Source organism: Cervus canadensis, chromosome 18 (assembly GCF_019320065.1).
Source record: "Cervus canadensis isolate Bull #8, Minnesota chromosome 18, ASM1932006v1, whole genome shotgun sequence".
Taxonomy (NCBI): Eukaryota; Metazoa; Chordata; class Mammalia; order Artiodactyla; family Cervidae; genus Cervus; species Cervus canadensis.
Window position 1 is genome coordinate 9,969,143 of NC_057403.1, and position 21,436 is coordinate 9,990,578.

Genomic DNA, 21,436 nt, shown 5'->3' on the forward strand with positions numbered 1-21,436 from the left:
TTACTATATATTACATTTCCAAAAATTAATAGAAAGCCCAACAACAGTGAGACAGAAAGAGGAAAGAGACATACCGGGCCCCCTGGACAACCCCGAGGGGAAGAGCTGCCTCGCAGGTTCCTCTCTCATCCCCTGACCTTGTCACGGTCTGGGTCCGCCCGGGTGATTCCTGAGGGGACATATTGGGCCCCCGGGGCAGCCACGTGTGAGGAACAGCTGCCTTGCAGGTTCCTCTCTCGTCCCATGACCTTGTCACAGACTGGGTGCATTCCGGCGGCTCCCCACAGCCAGCCACTTACGTGCCCTGTTTTCAGGGCAGTAACAGCATGGTGAATCTTTACATTTACATTTTGTCCTAGTGTAAGCTTATCTGCTTCTCTGGCCAGAATCACAGTGGCAGCCAAAGCACGGAGGTGTGGCGGCCATTCCACGGCCACTGGATCCAGTGGTTTGGACAGGTATGCATCTGGGCACTGCCATGTCCCAGCTGTTTGTGTGAGGACCCCCAGTGCAGTGTGATTTTGTTCATGTACAAAGAGGGTAAAGCCCCGTGTCTCATCTGGCAGCCCTAATGCTGGAGCGCTGCTCAAGAGTCTCTTAATCTCCTTGAAGGCCTTTCTTTGTTCAGGTTCCCACCCCAGGGGCTCCTTACCAGACCCTGCTGTGGCTATAAACAAAGGCTTCATTATTTCAGAGAAACCTGGTCTCCAGATCAGCAGAATCCAGCAGCCCCATCTCATGGACTGCTTTCTTGGTTTTCAACCGAAGTGTTGAACAGATGGCTTCTTTCCTCTCATGTCCAAGTGCCCAATACCTTTTTGAGATGACAATCCCGAGGTACTCGGCCTCTTGTCTGCTGATCTGAGCCTATTTCCATGCACCTTGTGCCCCATGGTGGAGAGTGGAGCCGTCAGGGCTCTGGTGCCTCCAGCAGTCCCCTGGGAGGGATCGGCTAGCACCAGGTCATCGCTGCGCTGGAGTGGGGTACAGTTCAAAGTGTCTCCGGGAAAGGCAGCAAGGTCTGTAGCCAAGTGTTCACCAAACAGGGCAGGTAAGTTCCTGAAGCTTGTGGCAGTCTGGTTCAAGTCAGCTGTGTCTTTTTCCCGGTGTGTGGGTCCTCCCACTCAAAGTCAAACAAGGGCTGGCTGGCTGGTGACAGTCGGAGGCAGAAGAATGCATCCTTGAGACCAAGGCAGGTGAAGAGCATGTCTGAGCCGCTGAGAGACTCAGGAGAGTGTAAGGATTTGGGGCCACTGGATGGATGATGATCACTGCACTGTTGATGGCGCGGAGGTTCTGGACAGGGCTGTAATCATTCCCTCCAGACTTTTTGACTGGTAAGAGTGGGGTGTTCCAAGGAGACTGACATTTGATTACGATCTGGGCATCTTGTAGGCACTGGCTGTGGTCCCGAATTCCCAGGCGTGTCTCCCGTGGTACTGGATATTGTTTCCGTCTTACTGGTGTGGCTTCTGGCCTCGGGCCCACTATAATGCGCACATGGTTATTAACCAAACCTGGGAGCCCCTTCTCTGTCCAGACATCAGGGAATTCTATTAGCAGCCTGGGGGGATTTATTTGTTCCCTCCCCGAGGTATAGAGCTGTCTTTGATCTTGCCTGGGCACGGTTGCCGAGGTCCAGCCCCGGCCGGACCAGGAATACCGAAGGGATGAGTGGCGTCGGCGAGGAAGAAGACAGACACACACAGAAGATTGTGAAGAAGAGGTAGCTTTTTTTTTTTTTTTTTTTCCCTAGGATAGCTCAGTTTTTATAGAATGAACGTTGCCTCCCTGTGAAGCCACCACATATTACATCAGATATTGTTTTATGCTTCTGTCGATATTTTTGTCCCCATGGTTTTCCCCTATGCATTAATCTAGAACGTTCCCGATTACAGGTTTTTTTCTTAAATGCCCCATATATAGTCTTCTTGCCTCAATGGCCTAACATTCTCATTCTAAGAAAAACAATGTTCCATAGATTCCAGATATAGTATGAATTCTTTGGGTAATAAAACAATACATGGGAAGGGTCACAGTAACATGTTTGACATTTCTGAGAAGAGTACCATGAGAAAACCCTGATATTTTTCTTTACCTGAAACCACAAAATCTCAATTGACAATGATTAACTATTAAACAGCAAAAACACCTCTAAAGCAGCAAAACACCTCTATTAATAGTGAGAAAATGGCAGTGAAGCTGGTTAATATAAATCTTCTATTGAAATCCTATGTACCCCATTTTCTAATTCTACAAATACACCCGTAATATCCCATGTTGTTTAAAGAAAGGGAAACAATGAACAAATAGCAACAAGGAAATAGCAATAATGACAACCCTTTCAACCAAGGAGCAAGTAAACTAAAGCAGTATATCTACTTCTAAACCTAAATGCCTCTACTCTTTTCTATTCTAGAACATTATAATCTTTTAAGCAAGCAGCCAAATGATACCTGTGGCCTTTTCTTTTCTGATGATGTTTGTGGTCAAGTCCTGAGCCAGAGCAATCATGAGCATTTCCAAAAAGGCTTAGACTTTTCCAGGGAGGCCTTATTACTATATATTATATCCCCCAAAATTAATAGAAAGCCCAACAAAAATAAGACAGAAGGAAGAAAGGGACATGCCGGGCCCCCGGGACAACCCCGAGGAGAAGAGCTGCCTTGCAGGTTCCTTTCCTGACCCATGACCTTGTCACGGCCGGGGCACGTCCTGGCAGCTCCCGACACACGGTCATGGCCGTCATCAGAGACGCCTGTCTCCCCAGAGTGAGGCTCACAGGATTTCCAAGGGAACGGTGATTTGTGTCCGCAGCTCTGTCAGTAGGTCTCCCCCTAGCAGGGGAATGGGGCATTCCAGTAAGCAGAGAACTTCACGAGTCCCCAGATGGCCCCCTGCTGACACGAATGAGCCTTGCACAGTGAGCGGGCTGTCATGTCCCCCGTGGCCCCAACAATAGTCGCTGATCAGCCTGTGAGGAGAGCCACAGGTGTGGTTACCGCGGAGTGTTCAGCCCCGGCATCCACCGTAAAAGTCATTAATTGGCCCCCAACTTCTTATGAGATCGTGGGCTCCTGGGGGCCTAGGATCAGGGAGCTGGGTCTTCCCTACTCTGATTCTGCTCCAGCCAGGCTGATAAGGTTTTGCAAGGCCGGCTTAGGCTGGTACCTTTCTGTGCTGGGTCGACTGAACTTCTTGGACCCTTTAGATGTCCCTCTGCGATGGGGGCACTCATTCTTCCAGTGTCTGGTCTCAGGGCAGTGGGCGCACTGGTCGGGGCTAGAGGTGGTCTCTTCTTCGTTTCCCCTCTCCACGCGGGAACAGCCTGTTTCACTGGATCTGAGCTCCTCACTGCCGCTGCTAGCAGGGCTGCTTCCTGTTGCATTCTTTTTGTTTGTTCGTTTCACTGTTTCATCTGCTTCTTGTTGGACTTCATGGTTTCAGTTCACAAAGACTTTATTTGCTACCTCCAGAAGTCGTGTGGCATTCGTCCCAGCAAAGCCGTCCAGCTATTGGAGCTGTCGTTGCATGTCTGCACAGGATTCAGCCTCAGGGGCAGTGTCTATTGGTTGATTCTCAGGTGTCTCAGGGTCAAAAGGGTGTATGTCCGGAAAGCTTCACACAGTCTTTCATAGAAATCGGGGGGCGTCTCATCTATTTTCTGTATTATCGCTGTAATGTTGGACATTTTGGTGGGCATTTCGACTCCCGCTCGAAGTCCATGTAGAAAGGCATCACGGTATCAACCCAGGGTTTCTTGCCTTCTCTGATTTTGAAATTCCAATTAGGTCTAGGCTCTGGCATCGCTCCTCATGCCCACCCTTCTACATCTAAGACCTCTGCAGGGGCTTGTCCTCCGAGCCATTTTGGGGCTTCTGTCGAGATGCGTCGCCTTTCCCCAGTGCTGAAGGAAGACATGAGGAGCTGGCGACAGTTGCTCACGTAGGCTGATGGGTGTGGAAAATGGACTCAAGGGGTCACTCATAGCCCGTGGTCTATCAGAGGGAGCTGGGTTATGGTGTTTGCAGTTTAGGAGATCAGTAGTGCTGAGGGGCTGGTAATAGAGGACGGAGCGATCAGGCTGGACTGAGTCATCCTCGTTCCTTGTTGAGGACCTTCAGTTTCTCTCAGTGATATCTGACAGGCTGAGGTCAGCTGGTTAGATTGTTTGGCTGAGCGGAGCTGCGTCCCTCCTTGCTCGGGGCTGGAGTCTTGCTCGTGAGGTGGTGCGGGGGACAGGGAGGGAGGTGGACTGTCTGGCAATGGGTCTGGAACCGGCTGTGCTGGGGCTTGTGGAGTCAGGGGAATGTGTGGCGGGGGCATCAGTGGGTCTTCTACTGCATCTCCCTGGAATATAGGGTTTTCCCCCCAGCTTTCTTTTTTTCTGAGTGATTGGGCCACAAATACCCTACTCTGTTCCTGTCCATTTGGGCAAAATCTTGCCCATGGGGGCAGGGTCTGTGCTATTAGAAATGAGGAGTCTATGTATGGAAACTGTCTGGATGTCCCGGAGTCCCAGTGATTACCTGGAGCACTGCTTGGACAGTGGGCAGGTCGAGTGCCCTCTGGTGGCCACCCAACAGCAAAGGCTGGCCAAAGGAGCTCACATAAGTTACAAAGCTTCCTAAGGGTCGTCTTGACTCCAAAATCTCCTCCAACGCCCTTCTTAAAGTTCTTTCTCATGCAATCTAAAACTGTTGGTTTAGAGGAACTTTCACCCATGCTGACAAATCTAATCTACCCAGCAGGGTTTTGAGGAAAACCTAATCTCTTAGATGTCCGCTCAAGGAGTCAGTTGACAGAAGAATAACCAGTAACCGATAAGTTAGGTTCTATTTGGTGGGAATGTTCGGACTTGAGCCCAGGAGAAGGTGTGTCAGGTGGCCCCAAGCCAGATGACGCTGAGGAAGCAAGGCAGGAGCCACACTATATACAAGTTTGTAGGAAGGGCAGGTAAGCTGAATATTAAAAGTGACAATTAACATAAAGGAAAAACATCTCTCACATGAAGAGATTTAATGATCTTCCTTGTATAGGAAGATGGAAGCACCTGAACTTATTGAAATGGTTCCTTTCATATGCATCTAGCTATCTGGGGTCAATCCTTCTTCCTTGACTGTTCACATCCTGATTCTAAGGAGACGACAGAGGACTAGAGATTTTGATGGCATCACCATCTCAATGGACATGACTTTGAGCAAAGTCCAGTAGATGGTGAAGGAAGGGGAAACCTGGCATGGTGTAGTCCCTGGGTCTCAAAAAGTTGGACACGACTGAGTGACTGAACAACAACAAATATAGAGACAGAAGCCTATCATCCCCCGACTTCTGAATGGATGAGGGGGCTCCCTGATCACTAATTCACACCCTCTATGAATCAGTCTATTCAAGGACCAAAGTCTGAACAACAGTGGTGGATGGCAGTCTCTCACCCCACCCCCCACTCGCACCAGCTCGTCAGCACTTACCAAATAGGAAATAACTGGTAGCTTCTGAATCGCGGCCTTTGGTTCACCTAGGCTCAGAGACCTGCATTTAGAAAAGGTTTCTTTAGTGTTAGAGTCAAGATTGCCTGCATAAACACAAATAACCTCAGATATACAGATGATACCACTCTACTGGCAGACAGTGAAGAGGAATTAAAGAGCCTCTTGATGAAGGTGAATGAGGTGAGTGAAAAAGCTGGCTTAAAACTCATCATTAAAATCTATGATCATGACATCTGGTCCTATCACGTCATAGCAAATAGAGGGGAAAAGTGGATACAGTGACAGATTTTCTCCTTTGGGGCTCTAAAATCACTGCGGACGGTCACTGCTGCCATGAAATCAAAAGATGCTTGCCTCTTGAAAGGAAAGTTATGACAAACTTACACAGTGTAAAAAAAAAGCAAAAACATCAATTGCTAACAATGTCCATCTAGTCTAAACTATGGTCTTTCCAATGGTCATTTGAGATTTGGACCATAAAGAAGGCAGGGCACTTAAGAATTGACGCTTTCAAATTGTGGTCCTGGAGAAGACTCTGGAGAGTCCCTTGGACAGCAAGGAGATCAAATTAGTCCTTATGAAGGAGGAAACAGACAGAACAGGCTCCATCTTGAAAGCAGGAGTCCATCGTGGGTCGGACTGTGGACTCTGAGCTATTTGCTCAGTATCTATGGAAATGACACAGCAATGGAAAACCAGACCCCAGATGAAGGAGCCTCAGGACTTATACCTAGACTGTCCGTCGCCTAAAAGAATGTGTTAGTTATCTCTGTAACAGAACAAGGTTATAAATCCCATCATGCTTATCAGGGTATGACCGCAGGCCTATTGATAAATGTCCAGTGCTTAACTATCCAGGCTTATGACACCTGAATCATGGGTTAACTTTAATCGTTTTTCTCTTTTACCTTGTCCAGACTAGTTTCAAGGAATTTGGGGAGGTGGGTTTGAGCACGTACACTTAAGGTATATAAGGTTTTTGCGAAAACCGGTCACGGTCCCTAGCTAAGAGGAGACTCTGCCTTGGGCCCGCTGGAGTGATAAACTGCATTCCAGTATCTGCACTGTCCTTCTGAGTGAGTTTGTTTCCCGAAACATGTGGCTACAACACTAAAGGATATGAATCCTGAATATTCACCTCTAGGACTGACTCTGAAGCTAAATTCCAATATTTTGGCCCCCTGGTGTGGAGAGTTGACTCATTGGAAAAGACCCTGCTGCTGGGAAAGACTGATGGCAGGAGGAGAAGGTGATGGCAGAGGGTGAGATGGTTGTTTGGCATCACCGACTCAATGGGAAAAGTTTCAGCAAGCTCTGGCAGATGGTGAAGGACATGGACACCTGGCGAGCTGAAGTCCATGGGCTTGCAAAAAGTCGGATACTACTGAGCGATTGAACAACTCACATCCGTATATGACTACTGAAAAAACCATAGCTATATTTGCTGAAAACAAACTGTCATATTGTAAAAATCATAATTTCTGTAGTCATCACTGCATTTCCCAACGTCCCTAAAATCCAAACACCAAATCACATCGCAATGGGAGTGAGGATAGGAGTAATTGATCTCTCACTAAAAGAATATCTTCAACAGTTGAAAGTCACTTATGCATGTTGAGAATTCATGATGCTCCAAAGAAAGCGAGGATGCAGACAATGGAGAAAAGGCTCTGGGACACAAGGAAGTAGTCTAAAGGGCAGGTCTTCACTATTATAAGAAGAAATGGAAAAAAATTAGATGATAACAAATGCCCCGGGAAGAAAAAATAGGAGCAGAGAGCTAAAGGCTTGCATATTCCCATTGCGGGCATTTTAGGAGGAAAAGCAGATGCAGTCCCAGGCCCAGGACAGGATGTTGACCTGAGAAGCTGCCATTTCCTCCTCTTCTTCCTCCTGCTCTGTCTCCTCTGGGATGTGATGCTGCAAACGCACTTCTGAGTTTTGGGAAAGTGCATTGGAGGGCGTCAACACAGCTCTTTAACCTGCAACCACCGCTCCTACAGACAGAAGGACCTTGGAAAGCTGAGAAGACCGACCTCTCCTGTCCTCTGCCTCAGGAGAGATTCGAGAAAAATCACTTCCTGCTTGGAGACCAGCCTATGAACCAAGTTCTTGATTGTTCTCTCCCCATAGAGAGCTCCTAATGCTCTGCTCACACGGACGATGTGAGCTGACTGACTTTCCCGGTCCAAATCCAGCTAGAACAACCCTGCGGCCTCTCCTTGGACTGAAACTGGGCCTGAGCTCTCACAGATGGAGCCACGTCCTTAACCCGGGCCTCCCCTTAGAATCCCCTGGAGCACTTCCTACCCACCACACTGACCAACACAAAACTCTTGGGAGGGCATCAGTCAGGTCATTTACGAACGCTGGTCACATGATCCTGGTGGGAAACCAGATGCAAACCTCTTGCCTAAATATTCTTTCTGAACCATTTCAATGAATAGAAATCCCTGGTGGTCAGGTCCCCACGCTAAGAACTTATGAATCTGCAGGTCTACAGTGGGGCCATGAATGGAGTCATCAGCAAATTCCATTTCTTCTGATGTTTCTTCCCCCCAAACCAACGTTCAGGAGTCCTGAACTCAAGGCCTCACACTCATCGTACCTGAGACCCCACTGTAGGGGAGGATTTAGGGAAGGAATTTCTGAGAGAGGTCAAAGCTAGAATCAGGCAAAGAAAATATGAGTACTTGCAGTTCAGCTTTTATAAGTTACCCTGGGTAAAGTGCTCTGGGCTTCCTAAGCTGAGTGCAGATTAATCCATTTAAACCAAGAAAAGGATTCTGGTGAGCTCTGTGAGGGTGCTGCAAGGTTGTTGCTGAACCACAAAGACACTGGGATTCTTTGCCTCCAGTGGAGAAGAATTCAATCCAGGGCCAGAGACAAAGCTTGACTGGTTATAGCTTCTGTGTAATAACGTTTTATTAAAGTATAAAAGAGATAGAGAAAGCTTTTGACATAGACATCAGAAGGGGGCAGTAAGATTGCCCCCTCGCTAGTGCTAGCACTGGAGTTATATACTCTTAATTAGTTATTACAGTGAATCAAAAGAATGTCAGGAGGTTGTAAAGACCTCACTGGACCCACTCCCATAATGTACATTTTAAGGTAACAGGATTAGCCAGAAGGTTGTTTTTTTCTTTTTTTCAGACACTGTTTTCAAGCAGGATAGATTATTTTTATATAATCTTAAGAATGCAAGATGGTTGTCTGAGGAGGCCTTACAAATAGCTTGAAAAGAAGAGAAGAGAAAAGCAAAGGAGAAAAGGAAAGTCATTCCCATTTGAATGCAGAGTTCCAAAGAATAGCAAGGAGAGATAAGAAAGCCTTCCTCAAGTCAATGCAAAGAAATAGAGGAAAACAACAGAATGGGAAAGACTAAAGATCTCTTCAAGAAATTTAGAGATGCCAAGGGAACATTTCACGCAAAGATGGGTTCGATAAAGGACAGAAATGGTATGGACCTAACAGAAGCAGAAGATATGAAGAAGAGGTGGCAAGAATACACAGAAGAACTGTACAAAAAAGATCTTCATGACGCAGATAATCACGATGACGTGATCACGCATGTAAAGTCAGACATCCTGCAATGTGAAGTCAAGTGGGCCTTAGAAAGCATCACTACGAACAAAGCTAGTGGATGTGATGGAATTCCAGTTGAGCTATTTCAAATCCTGAAAGATGATGCCGTGAAAGTGCTGCACCCAATATGCCAACAAATTAGGAAAACTCAGCAGTGGCCACAGGACTGGAAAAGGTCACTTTTCATTCCAATCCCTAAGAAAGGCAACCCCAAAGAAAGCTCAAACTACCGCACAGTTGCACTCATCTCACACGCTAGTAAAGTAATGCTCAAAATTCTCCAAGCCAGGCTTCAGCAATACGTGAACCATGAACTTCTAGATGTTCAAGCTGGTTTTAGAAAAGGCAGAGGAACTAGAGATCAAATTGCCAATATCCACTGGATCATTGACAAAGCAAGAGAGTTCCAGAAAAACATCTATTTCTGCTTTATTCAGTATGACAAAGACTTCGACTTTGTGGATCACAATAAACTCTGGAAAATTCTGAAAGAGATAGGAATACCAGACCACCTGACCTGCCTCTTGAGAAACCTGTTTGCAGGTCAGGAAGCAAGAGTTAGAACTGGACATGGAACAACAGACTGGTTGCAAATAGGAAAAGGAGTACGTCAAGGCTGTATATTGTCACCCTGCTTATTTAACGTCTATGCAGAGTACATCATGAGAAAGCCTGGGCTGGATGAAGCACAAGCTGGAATCAAGATTGCTGGGAGAAATATCAACCACCTCAGATATGCAGATGACACCACCCTTATGGCAGAGAGTGAAGAGGAACTAAAAAGCCTTTTGATGAAAGTGAAAGAGGAGAGTGAAAAGGTTGGCTTAAAGCTTAACATTCAGAAAACTAAGATCATGGCATCTGGCCCCATCACCTCATGGGAACTAAATGGGGAGACAGTGGAAACAGTGTCAGACTTTATTTTTTTTTTTGGAGGGGGGGCTCCAAAATCACTGCAGATGGTGACTGCAGCCATGAAATGAAAAGACGCTTACTCCTTGGAAGGAAAGTTATGACCAACCTAGATAGCATATTAAAAAGCAGAGACATTCCTTTGCCAACAAAGGTCCGTCTGGTCAAGGCTATGGTTTTTCCAGTAGTCATGTATGGATGTGAGAGTTGGACTGTGAAGAAGGCTCAGCGCCAAGGAATTGATGCTTTTGAACTGTGGTGTTGGAGAAGACTCTTGAGGGTCCCTTGGACTGCAAGGAGATCCAAGCAGTCCATCCTAAAGGAGATCAGTCCTGGGTGTTCATTGGAAGGACTGATGCTGAAGCTGCAACTGCATTACTTTGGCCACATCATGCGAAGAGTTGATTCATTGGAAAAGACCCTGATTGTGGGAGGAATTGGGGGCAGGAGGAGTAGGGGACAACAGTGGATGAGATGGCTGGATGGCATCACTGACTCGATGGGCATGGGTTTGTGTAGACTCTAGGAGTTGGTGATGGATAGGGAGGCCTGGCGTGCTGCGATTCATGGGCTTGCAAAAAAGTCGTATATGACTGAGCGACTGAACTGAACTGAATGTAGATGGGGGGAAAAAAAAACTTTTGTCCTTTCTTTCTCCTTGGGAATTCCAGATCCCTCTCTCCTTGGGGACCCCCGGACTTCTTATCAACCTGCCTAGATATTGACACGCTCATTCCTTCCTTTTCTTTTAGGAGAATTATGCTTCCAAGGGAAAAGGACATTGTTTTTGTTCCATAACTACTTCTGCTGTATAGGGGCATGGTCCCTAAATTGTTGAGATAACATATTTTCAGTTAAGTATAAACTCTAATATATTTTTCTCCTGCCGCTAAGTCCCATCAGTCGTATCCGACTCTGTGCGACCCCGTAGGCAGCAGCCCACCAGGCTCCCCATCCCTGGGATTCTCTAGGCAGTAGCACTGGAGTGGGCTGCCATTTCCTCCTCCAATGTGAGAAAGTGAATTCACTCAGTCGTGTCCGACCCTAAGGAACCGTATGGACTGCAGCCTACTAGGCTCCTCCATCCGTGGGATTTTCCAGGTAAGAGTACTGGAGTGGGCTGCCATTGCCTTCTCCGATATACTTTTCTGGGTCTTCTAAATAGTCTCCCAGATCCTCCTTGATTCTTTATATTTCTTGATAAGAAAAGGGCTTATTAACTCTCATAGATGGATTATTTCTCCCGATGGGTGCTTCATGAAGAGGCAACAGCTTGTGTGGCTGTCCTCACCCTCTCTAGCTGCTCTGCCCATAAGATCCCAGGGACAGATTGGAGAAACCTGATTTTTTTTATCTGTTTCCTGTCCTCCATCTCATCCTGTATTTCACCCTTAGTTTTTGCTGTCTGAGGTTCTCTTACTTTGGTGGTCTGAGAGTCTATTGAAACCAGAGCAGTCTGAAGTTGTACTGGGATAGGAGCTGTTTGGACCTCTACTTGGACAGTTTGAATCTCAGTTTGGGTTTTTACTGAGACCAAGGCAAACCTTCCTGGGGTGGGGGGTGGGGGACGGTTCCCTGACTTTCAGTTTGCTCAGGTGGGAGTCCCGGGTATGGGGGCAAAGTAGGAAGACAGGAGGGAGCTGAATGTTTCACAGTCAAATCTATACTCTTAGGACATAAGTCCGGCATACCTCACAGTGAGAAAAAGGGCAACACATATACTACTTCTACCCATTTCTCCTGTTTTCTACCGAACCGGTCTAATTGTAAAACAGTACTATAATTAAGAGACCCTCCAACCGGCCACCATTTGCCATCCTCCAAGGATACCGTGGCCATGCAGTATCACATAGCAAGATCAGGCGTGTCTTCTTTAAGCTCTGGGGATCAGATCTATCCCAGTTTTTCAGGATACAGTTCAAACGAGTGAGGCTGCAATTGTTAGCTCCCATCTGTAAGAGAGAAAAAAAAGCGACCAGTGCCATCTTTCTACCGGAGGCATCCCTCCCTGCTCTAGATCGGGGTGTAGACAGACTTTACTCCAAAGCTATCCTTCCTTGGTCGGACCTAGTCTGTCCCTTACCGACGCAGGCGTCACACTCGTCCCTGCCGGTTCTACCACAGAGACGGGTCGGAGATGCACCAGGGGCAGACCTGATGGCATCCCTGACTGACGGCCAGCTCCTCGCCATTAAAACCCTGCTTGCCTCTGATGCCACCTGGGGTGCCATCAGAGTAACCTTTCGGAATGCCTCCCAAGCTAAGACCTCTGGGGGAAACTTTCATCACCTGAGTGCGTGTGCACAACCCTGACGGTATTCCTGACCACAATAAGACTGGTACAAACATAAAACTGAGATGTTCCTTCCAAGCATCACCGCACCAGTGTAAGCGATAGCAAAAGAGATGGAGAGGGGCTTGCCAGTGAGGAAAAAGTGATTTTTGTTCTTGAGTTATTAGGTCCATCCTTCCAGCTCATTCCGATTCCACAGAAAGAACTAGGAGTTGGGACAAAAGCTCCTGGAAAGCTGCCTCTGGTCCACTGAGAGCTAGTTTTACCACAGGAAGAAACCCACTGCACTTCCCATCTGAGTAACCGTTATCCTCAGAGATGCTCTTGGAGCGAGAGCTCCATCGAGCTTCCTGAGTTTCCATTCCTAGCGAAGCTAGGCGCTTCCTGACTTTCCATTCCTAGTGAAGCTAGGCGCTTCCTGACTACCAGTCCAAGTAGGGGAGCGAAGTAACAGCACACAGTAACAGCATAGATCACAAGTCCCTTGAAAGTCTAGGATTTGACAGATAGGTTAATTGTTCTAATTCCCAAGAAGTCATGAAATGGCCAAAGAGAGTGGAAAGTTTGACCGAGAAAGGAGAGTTCGGTCCACACGCTTTGCCCATTTCTATTCAGTGCCCGAAAGAGACATTGGCTGCCTCTTGTCATTGGCAGGTCGGTATAAACCCCCAACAGGTTTCTGCCCTAAGGCATATGAGGTCACCGAGGAACCGCAGAGCAGGCCTCCTCGCTTGCTTCACGCAGGGAATCTCGTTCATTCACACAAGCACACTGCAGAGTTAGTGAAGTGTAGCAGAAACGTGTTCACTAGAGACAGACAAGCAGAGCTCCAAGCATCCTCACCTTGTCCTGAAGAATCCCGGACGAGCGCCCAAGATGAAAGACTGCTGCGGAACCATGAAAGACGCCTGGATTCTTGGCCTCCTGAGGCAAGAATTCAATCCGGGGCCAGAGACGAGGATTAATATTTCAGAGCTTTTGTGTAACAGTTTTATTAAAGTATAAAAGAGACAGAGAAAGCTTTTGACATAGACATCAGAAGGGGCAGAAAGAATGCACCCTCACTAGTGTTAGCAATGGAGTTGTATACTTTAATTAGTTATTACAGGGGATCAAAATAATTTCTGAAGGTTTTAAAGACCTCACTAGACCCACTCCAATAATTTACCTTTTAAGATAATGTTATTAGCCAGATTTTTTTTTTCCAGAGACTGTTATCAAGCAGGGTACATTATTGTTATAATCCTCAGAAATTTAGAGGAGAAAAGAAAAACGCTTTTCTGTTGAGAATTCCAGATCCCTCTCTCCTTGAGGACCCCCAGACTTATTAACCTCCCTAGAAACTGACTCTCTCAGTGTGATTGAAGGGGGGCCTGTGAATAGACCCTGGGATTCAGCAGGACTGCTGATCTCAAGGAAGATGGTCATCTAGTGCAGGTGCTCACAGGACTGCCTTGTGTGAGTTCAGAGAACTGCAGGTTACCTGCTCCCCATACAGATGCCAAGGCAGCAACAGCATGGAGCAGTTTAGGGAAACTGTCAACAATACTCTGCATAATCCTTCTTATTAGAACCATCACAGTGTCCAAGTAGTTAAAAAATGGGAGAGGAGATACAACACAGAAATGAGGGAATATATATGAAGTTATGAGAAGTTTAAAGCCAGTGAGTAAAGTAATTTCCACATATGCCATCTCTCTGTGTTACCAAAGAGTTTGTTGTGGTCTCCTCACTACAACATTAAATAAGGTGGGAGAGGTTACTGTTGCTGGTGGGTTAACATTTCATTCATTACAATCAACCAAAACACTAAAAGCCAATCACTGTTATTAATAACCATGTATTAATTTAACACATAGTTGAAATAAAAATTTTTGCAATCCACAGCATGATCCGTGATTAAATACAGCTCAAAAGTACAGAGAGAGATATTCATCTTTCTGTTATAATGATGTAAGATTTGTGATTTTTACTGCTTACCAAACAAACCCTAGGAAGCACTTAGCAAGCATGGCATACACTAATTCCATGCCTTTTCCAGGAAGGGTTTCTAATACATTTAGAGGTTGTCACAGAAGCTGTCTTTATTTCAACACTGCCAAGTAATATTCATGACTTGCGTTGATATTATAAAGATACATCAATATTGCAGTGAACTGTCATTGTGTTCTTACAAATCAAGGATATTATCATTGAAACCTTACCAGCAACTTCTGTTTTACTTTAATACATGGAAAGATTAAAAGATCACTTACATCATGGCAACTTCCAGATATTCCACATCAATGACAGACACCTCCATTTAGATGGTCGCCGTCCATCTTCCAATGGAGGATAGATAGAAATGGTTGCAACACAATATAAAAAGGCTAATCTTTAATAAACCGTCAAAAACCTCGCTTTGCAAACACACCAGAAACAAAGCATAGTATGCATTACTTGAGTGCTGAGTCACATTCACTTCAAATACTCTCAGTTCACGTCATTATGAACAAGCATACATACATTGCTAAGAATTGAAACGTTCTAACCATCAACCTTCATCTCACGATTCATGCTAATATATCCATTTTCTATGTGTTTAACTATGGAGTACTCCTTACAGCCATTCTCCTGCAGAGAAACTTCAGAAAAGAGGATTGATGACATGCCTTCTAGTATGTAATCCCTGATATTTATTTCGATTTAACATTTGATTAAATACCTTCCGACATATTTGTTACATCATCTCCGTAGGTTTCTTATATAAACTCTTGTGTTTTCTGATGCATGTTTAGGGAAAACCTATTCCGTCGCATGTTCCATTACTAGGGTTTCTCTTCAGTGTCTTCTCAGATGTTTAGCGAGATGGGCACTCTGAGTAAAGGCTTTGCCACATTCTGTACATTTATAAGGTCTCTCTCCAGTATGAACTCGCTGATGCTGAGTAAGAAGTGAGAGACGAGGAAAGGCTTTGTTACATTCTTTACATTTATGAGGTCTCTCGCCAGCATGAATTCACCGATGTTGAGTAAGCGTTGAGTTGTAAGCAAAGGCTTTGCCACATTCAGTACATGAATATGGTCTCTCCCCAGTATGGATTCGCTGATGTTTAGTAAGACTAGAAACCTTAATAAAGGCCTTGCCACATTCTCTACATGTATAACGTCTATCCCCGGTATGAATTTGGTGATGTTGTGTAAGGGCCGAATTCGTAATAAAGGCTTTGCCACATTCTTTATATTTGTATGGTTTCTCCCCAGTATGGATTCAATGATGTACAATTAACTCTGAATGACAAATAAAGGCTTGGCCACACTCAGCACAATGATAAGCTTGCTCTCCAGTATGAATTTGCTGATGTTGGGTAAGATGTGAGCGATGGATAAAGGCTTTGTTACATTCTTTACATTTATACGGTCTCTCTCCAATACGAATTCGTTGATGGTAGGTTAGAGACGAGTACTGAATAAAGCCTTTGTTACATTCTTTACATTTATAAGGTCTCTCCCCAGAATGAATTCGCTGATGGTAGGTTAGAGATGAGTATTGAATAAAGCCTTTGTTACATTCTTTACATTTATAAGACTTCTCTCCAGTATGAATTCACTGATGATCCATTCGTTGTGAGTAACAGACAAAGGCTTTGCTACATTCTGTACATTTATGTTTCTCTCCAGTATGAATCCGCTGATGTTGAATAAGACCTGAATTGTAAGTAAACGTTTTGCGACATTCTGTACATGTATAAGGTTTCTCTCCAGTATGAATTCCCTGATGTTGAGTAACAACTGAGTGACGTTTAAATGCTTTGCTACATTCTGTACATTTGAAAGGTTTCCTTCCTGTATGAATTTTCCTATGTTTATTTAGATTGGATGGCTTACTAAACACTTTCCCACATATCTTACACTTGTTTTCTTTCTGTGGATTCTGAACAGTCTGCGGTTTAATAAGTTCTGAAGACTGACTAGAAACCTTACCATATTCAGTACAAGTCCTCTCTTCAGTACAAGGACTCTTATCGAGAGAAAAACCTGACATGTGATGAAAGGCATTTCTACATTTATTACTTTTAGAATCCTTGGTTGAAGATTCGGGGCCCTGATGTTTCTTAAGGTTGGAGTCTCCTTCAACCCAGTTTCATTGCCTGAATACCTTCTCAGTCCACCAAAAATACTCTTGTAATTATTGGAGCTGGAGCTCTTACTTAAGGTCTGACTCATTTTATTGCACATGCAACATTGCTGTGTATTAACCACATCACAATATGCATTGAACAATGATGGTTGGGTTGCATCTCTTCCATTATCATCAACATTATATATCTTGGAATGCAGAGAAAATATTTGTTGGGGGAAGAAAAATGACCCCCTGCTCACGGATCGCTCAAATTGATCAGACTGTGTGTTTTCCCACTCACTGTTAAATTGTAGGTGTTCAGACATGCTTGAATGTATGTTTAGTCGAAGCCTAAGTTCAGAATTGTCTGAATGAGGATTTGCAGTAGAGACTAGATTACCTTCCAGATTTTCCAGGTTTCCTTTTAGAGAACATGTATGTTTCAAAAAGGAATGGAAATCTTTTCTTAAACACGTACACGTCTCGGCAGATGTTGAAGACTGAAGTGGGTGTTTTTCCCAATTTGACTCACATTGCTCATTTCTTTCTGCAGTAATGTTAGCATTCTGTGTGACTGTCTCCATTTCTTTACATCCATATAAGCATCCTCTCTGTCTTTCATATACTCTCGTATATTCCCAGGCTTTCATTAAATTTAAGTTTCTGAGGTGAAATAGTTGACATATTCCTAGGGTTGCATTTGGGAATACATCTTCTAACACTGGATTCTTCAGCATCAAATCCTGGGTGGCTTGTGGAGTCATAGCTGAAAGATATCAAATAACAAGTAATTTTAACTACTATTCTCAGTGAATACCTTTAAAGATTTAGAGAAAATTGATGACCATTAGCTAGTTTAAAAATAAAATAGAGATGGAAGGATCGAGATGCCAGAGGCATAGGCAGATGTGGACATCATCTCTCTCTCCACAAATGAAAGAGAAATGGAACAATTCTCACAGAGCCCAGCTGAACACTAGCAGAGACCCCTCGAAATCTAAAGAAACAAGAAAGATTCCTGCTGAGCCAGGTAGGACACGAGAAAGAAGAAGGAAAAGGAAGAGGAGAGGAAGTGGGATGGGGCCTGCAACCTGGGGGGACATGAAAGTGAGCAGTCTCCACATCCAGGGAAGCCCCTCATCGGGGACTCAGTTTGGACAGAAGAGCCTCATTCTCTGTGGGAGAGAACATGGCAACCAGCGTGTGGCAGCAGGCCAGAGAGAGACCTGCACACGGGGTCCTGACCCCTGCCTTGCCCACCCAGCCTGAGAGGCACATCCACCGCTGCAGACAAGGGCTGGGAGCTGAAATGTGGGGTTCAGAGAGCAGACCCAGGCAGAGGATTGAGGATGGCTGTGAGGAAACATCCTGAAGGGATGGGACTGTGGGAGGAGCTCTGCAAACGGGATGCTTGTGGTGGAAGTCTGAACCACCAGAGAGCAGAGTGCCTTTGGTGAGTGATGCCCAGAGAAGACGCCCATTGCATCCCTTTTCCCTTGTGCCGGACCCTGCTCGCCAAAGACTATGAAGAACTACACCCACGTAGGACTTTTGAGCCCGCAGGCATGGTCTCCCTCATCTACAGCCTCCACAATAAGCAGACTCCTGCACTCTGGAGCAGCTCAGGAGCAGACACCTGTGAGTTGCCCACACGTGCAGATGGAGCTGAAAGCACAGCTGAGCCCCAGGGATGAAGAAGAAAAGCTGACACCTTTCCCTGCAGCAACAGAAGCCACGGCCTTACACCCACGACCGGCTGTGTAACCTCAGTCCCTACAGAGCATCTGAATCACCTACCAGCGCTCTCTCAGTCATGGCAGGGGTAGCTCTAGCTGCTGTATACTCTGTGGGCTCCCACACAAGGGGGCTGGGCCAGGACAGAGCCTGAGCTGCCCCAGAGCACCACAGCAGGTCCAGCTCCACGCTGAATGCAATCCCAGGACCTGACTTCACTGAATCTATGCCGGTGACCTTGTGAAAACAACATCTGCGAGACACCAGGACCATGTGCCATCATGCCCGTGGTTTAGGTTGGACCAAGGCTGTATATTGTCACCCTCCTTATTTCACGTCTATGCAAAGTACATCATGCGACATACCGGGTTGGATGAAGCACAAATTGGAATCAAGATTTCAGGGAGAATTATCCATAACCTCAGATATACAGATGACACCACTCTTATAGCAGAAAGTGAAGAGGAACTGAAGAACTGTACAAAAAAGATCTTCATGAGCCAGATAATCACAATGGTGTGATCACTCACCGAGAGCCAGACATCCTGGAATGTGAAGTCAAGTGGGCCTTAGAAAGCATCACTACGAACAAAGCTAGCGGATGTGACAGAATTCCAGTTGAGCTATTTCAAATCCTGAAAGATGATGCTGTGAAAGTGCTGCACCCAATATGCCAGCTAATTTGGAAAACTCAGCAGTGCCCACAGGACTGGAAAAGGTCAGTTTTCATTCCAATCTCTAAGAAAGGCAATCCCAAAGAATCCTCAAACTATCACACAACTGCACTCATCTCACACGCTAGTAAAGTAATGCTCAAAATTCTCCAAGCCAGGCTTCAGCAATACGTGAACATAGAACTTCCAGATGTTCAAACTGTTTTCAGAAAAGGCAGAGGAACCAGAGAAGAAGAAGGCAGAACTTCCAGAGAAGGACTTAGACCCTACAACGATGTTAACAGGAAGCGGACGTGGGTCCCAGGGATCCGACAGCTAAGCTAACGGACCTCAGACCTTCTCACGGCGATGCGAGGACACACTGCGGACGGGAAAATGGGGGCGGTACCTTGAACGTCCACAGAGACCCCCGAAACCCACGTGTGAAGGACAACAGGCCGTGGGACTACGACATCCGGGTTTTAAACAAACAAACTCACAAAAACTGTCGCTCATTTAAACTCAATTCCGTCTTGCCGGAACTACACACGCGCGGGCGGAAAATCTGGTACAGAGGAAGGTGAGTGCGCTACGCCGCCGCCAGAGAGAGGCGACGTAAGGGGAGAGGGTGGGACGAGGCCGGAAGCGCAGGTACGTAGGGGCGGGGCCTGTGGGGGCAGAGCCTTGCCTCCCCTCACCACTCCCCAGTCCGGTTTGGGTCTGTTGGTCCTTCTGTCCAGCTGTGCTTCTTTTCTCTGCCTTTTGATGCCTTTAAATCTCTTTGACTTCCTCTGGAGCAGAGCTGCTTCCTGCCTGTTCTAAGTTAGTGTTTCACAAAACTTAAGGGAAAGAGAAGAATTTTGAGAGCTGCCTCTATGGGAAGCCGAGATGTTTTCAGCAAGTTGAAAAACGGGGAAAATTCAAAAGCCCTTTGTGTGAGTGTGTGCAGATGGGTGTCTCCTCAGTGATGAAAAGTAGAACGTAATCACGTCAGCAGCAGCAGCAACAACAGTTAACAGAGGCGTATGGATGTCAGAGTTGGACTATAAAGAAAGCTGAGCACTGAAGAATTGATGCTTTTGAACTGTACTGTTGGAGAAGACTCTTAAGAGTCCCCTGGACTGCAAGGAGATCCAAGCAGTCCATCCTAAAGGAGATCGGCCCTGGCTATTCATCGGAAGGACTGATGCTGAAGCTGAAACTCCAATACTCTGGCCACCTGATGCAAAGAGCTGACTCATTAGAAAAGATCCTGATGCTGGAAAAGATTGAGGACAAGAGGAGAAGGGGATGATGGAGGATGTGATGGTTGGATGGCAACACCGACTCGATGGGCATCGGGTTGGGTGGACTCCGGGAGTTGGTGATGGACAGGGAGGTCTGGTGTGCTGCTGTTCATGGGGTCGCGAAAAGTTGGACACGACTGAGCGACTGAACTGAACTGAACTTAATCTGTTTATGAACAGATTCTGGCAGGAGTAACGGTATGTCATTTCTGGGGTTATATTATAAACAGCAATGTGGGTTCCTGTCTCCCTATTTCTTTCTGGACTCACTTCCTAAGAGAAAAGCCAGCTGCCCTGTTGTAAGCAAATCTCTGGTTACAATTACTGAGGTTTCCTCCCAATGTATCATCTGAGGGATTCAGTTCAGTTCAGTCGCTCAGTCATGTCCGACTCTTTGGGACCCCATGAACTGCAGCACGCCAGGCCGCCCTGTCCATCACCAACTCCCGGAATTTACTCAAACTCATCTCCATTGAGTCAGTGGTGCCATCCAACGATCACATCCTCTGTTGTCCCCTTCTGCTCCTGTCTTCAACCTTTCCCAGTATCAGGGTCTTTTCCAAAGTCACTTCTTCACATCAGGTGGCCAAAGTGTTGGAGTTTCAGCTTCAGCATCAGTCCTTCCAATGAATATTCAGGACTGATTTCCTTTAGGATGGACTGGTTGGATCTCCTTGCTGTCCAAGGGACTCTCAGAATCTTCTCCAACACCACAGTTCAAAAGCATCAATTCTTCAGTGCTCAGATTTCTTTATAGTCCAACTTTCACATCCATACATGACTACTGGAAAAACCATACCTTTGACTACACGGACCTTTGTTAGCAAAGTAATATCCCTGTGTTTTAATATGCTGGCTAGGTTGGTCATAACCTTTCTTCCAAGGAATAAATGTCTTAAAATTACATGGCTGGAGTCACCATCTTCAGTGATTTTGGAACCCGAAAAAATAAAACCTGTCACTGCCTTCATTGTTTCTCATCTATTTGCTGTGAAGTGTTGGGACCAGAAGCCATAATCTTAGATTTCTGAATGTTGAGTTTTAAGCCAAAATTTTCACTCTCCTCTTTCAGTTTCATCAAGAGGCTCTTTAGCTCTTCTTTGCATGCTGCCCTAAAGGTTGTGTCATCTGCATATCTGAGATTACTGGTATTTCTCCCAGCAATCTTGATTCCAGCTTGTGCTTCATCCAGTCCAGCATGTCTCATGATGTACTCTGCACGTGAGTTAAATAAGCAGGGTGACGCATGCTTAAGGTGGGGCAAGAGCAGCGCCAATAATAGGATCACACAAGCGCTTGCTGCAGCACAAAAGGTGACTCACAGCACACCCCGAAGTGAGCATGTTGAGAGGAGCAGTGCTCAGTGGCTTCTCTCCCAGT

At 45.9% G+C, this 21,436-nt stretch overlaps 2 protein-coding genes across 2 annotated transcripts in view; one reads left to right on the top strand and one right to left on the bottom strand.

Moving 5' to 3' along the window:
- Window positions 1–19,220, bottom strand: part of LOC122420589 (zinc finger protein 345-like) — a 56,311-nt gene extending 37,091 nt beyond the window's left edge. Inside the window, exon 1 of the mRNA XM_043435849.1 lies at window positions 19,180–19,220. The gene's annotated coding sequence lies outside the window, so the exon portion shown is untranslated. The remainder of the gene's footprint in view (window positions 1–19,179) is intronic.
- Window positions 1–21,436, top strand: part of LOC122420399 (zinc finger protein 737-like) — a 494,626-nt gene that overhangs the window by 330,716 nt on the left and 142,474 nt on the right. The gene's annotated exons all lie outside the window — the stretch shown is intronic.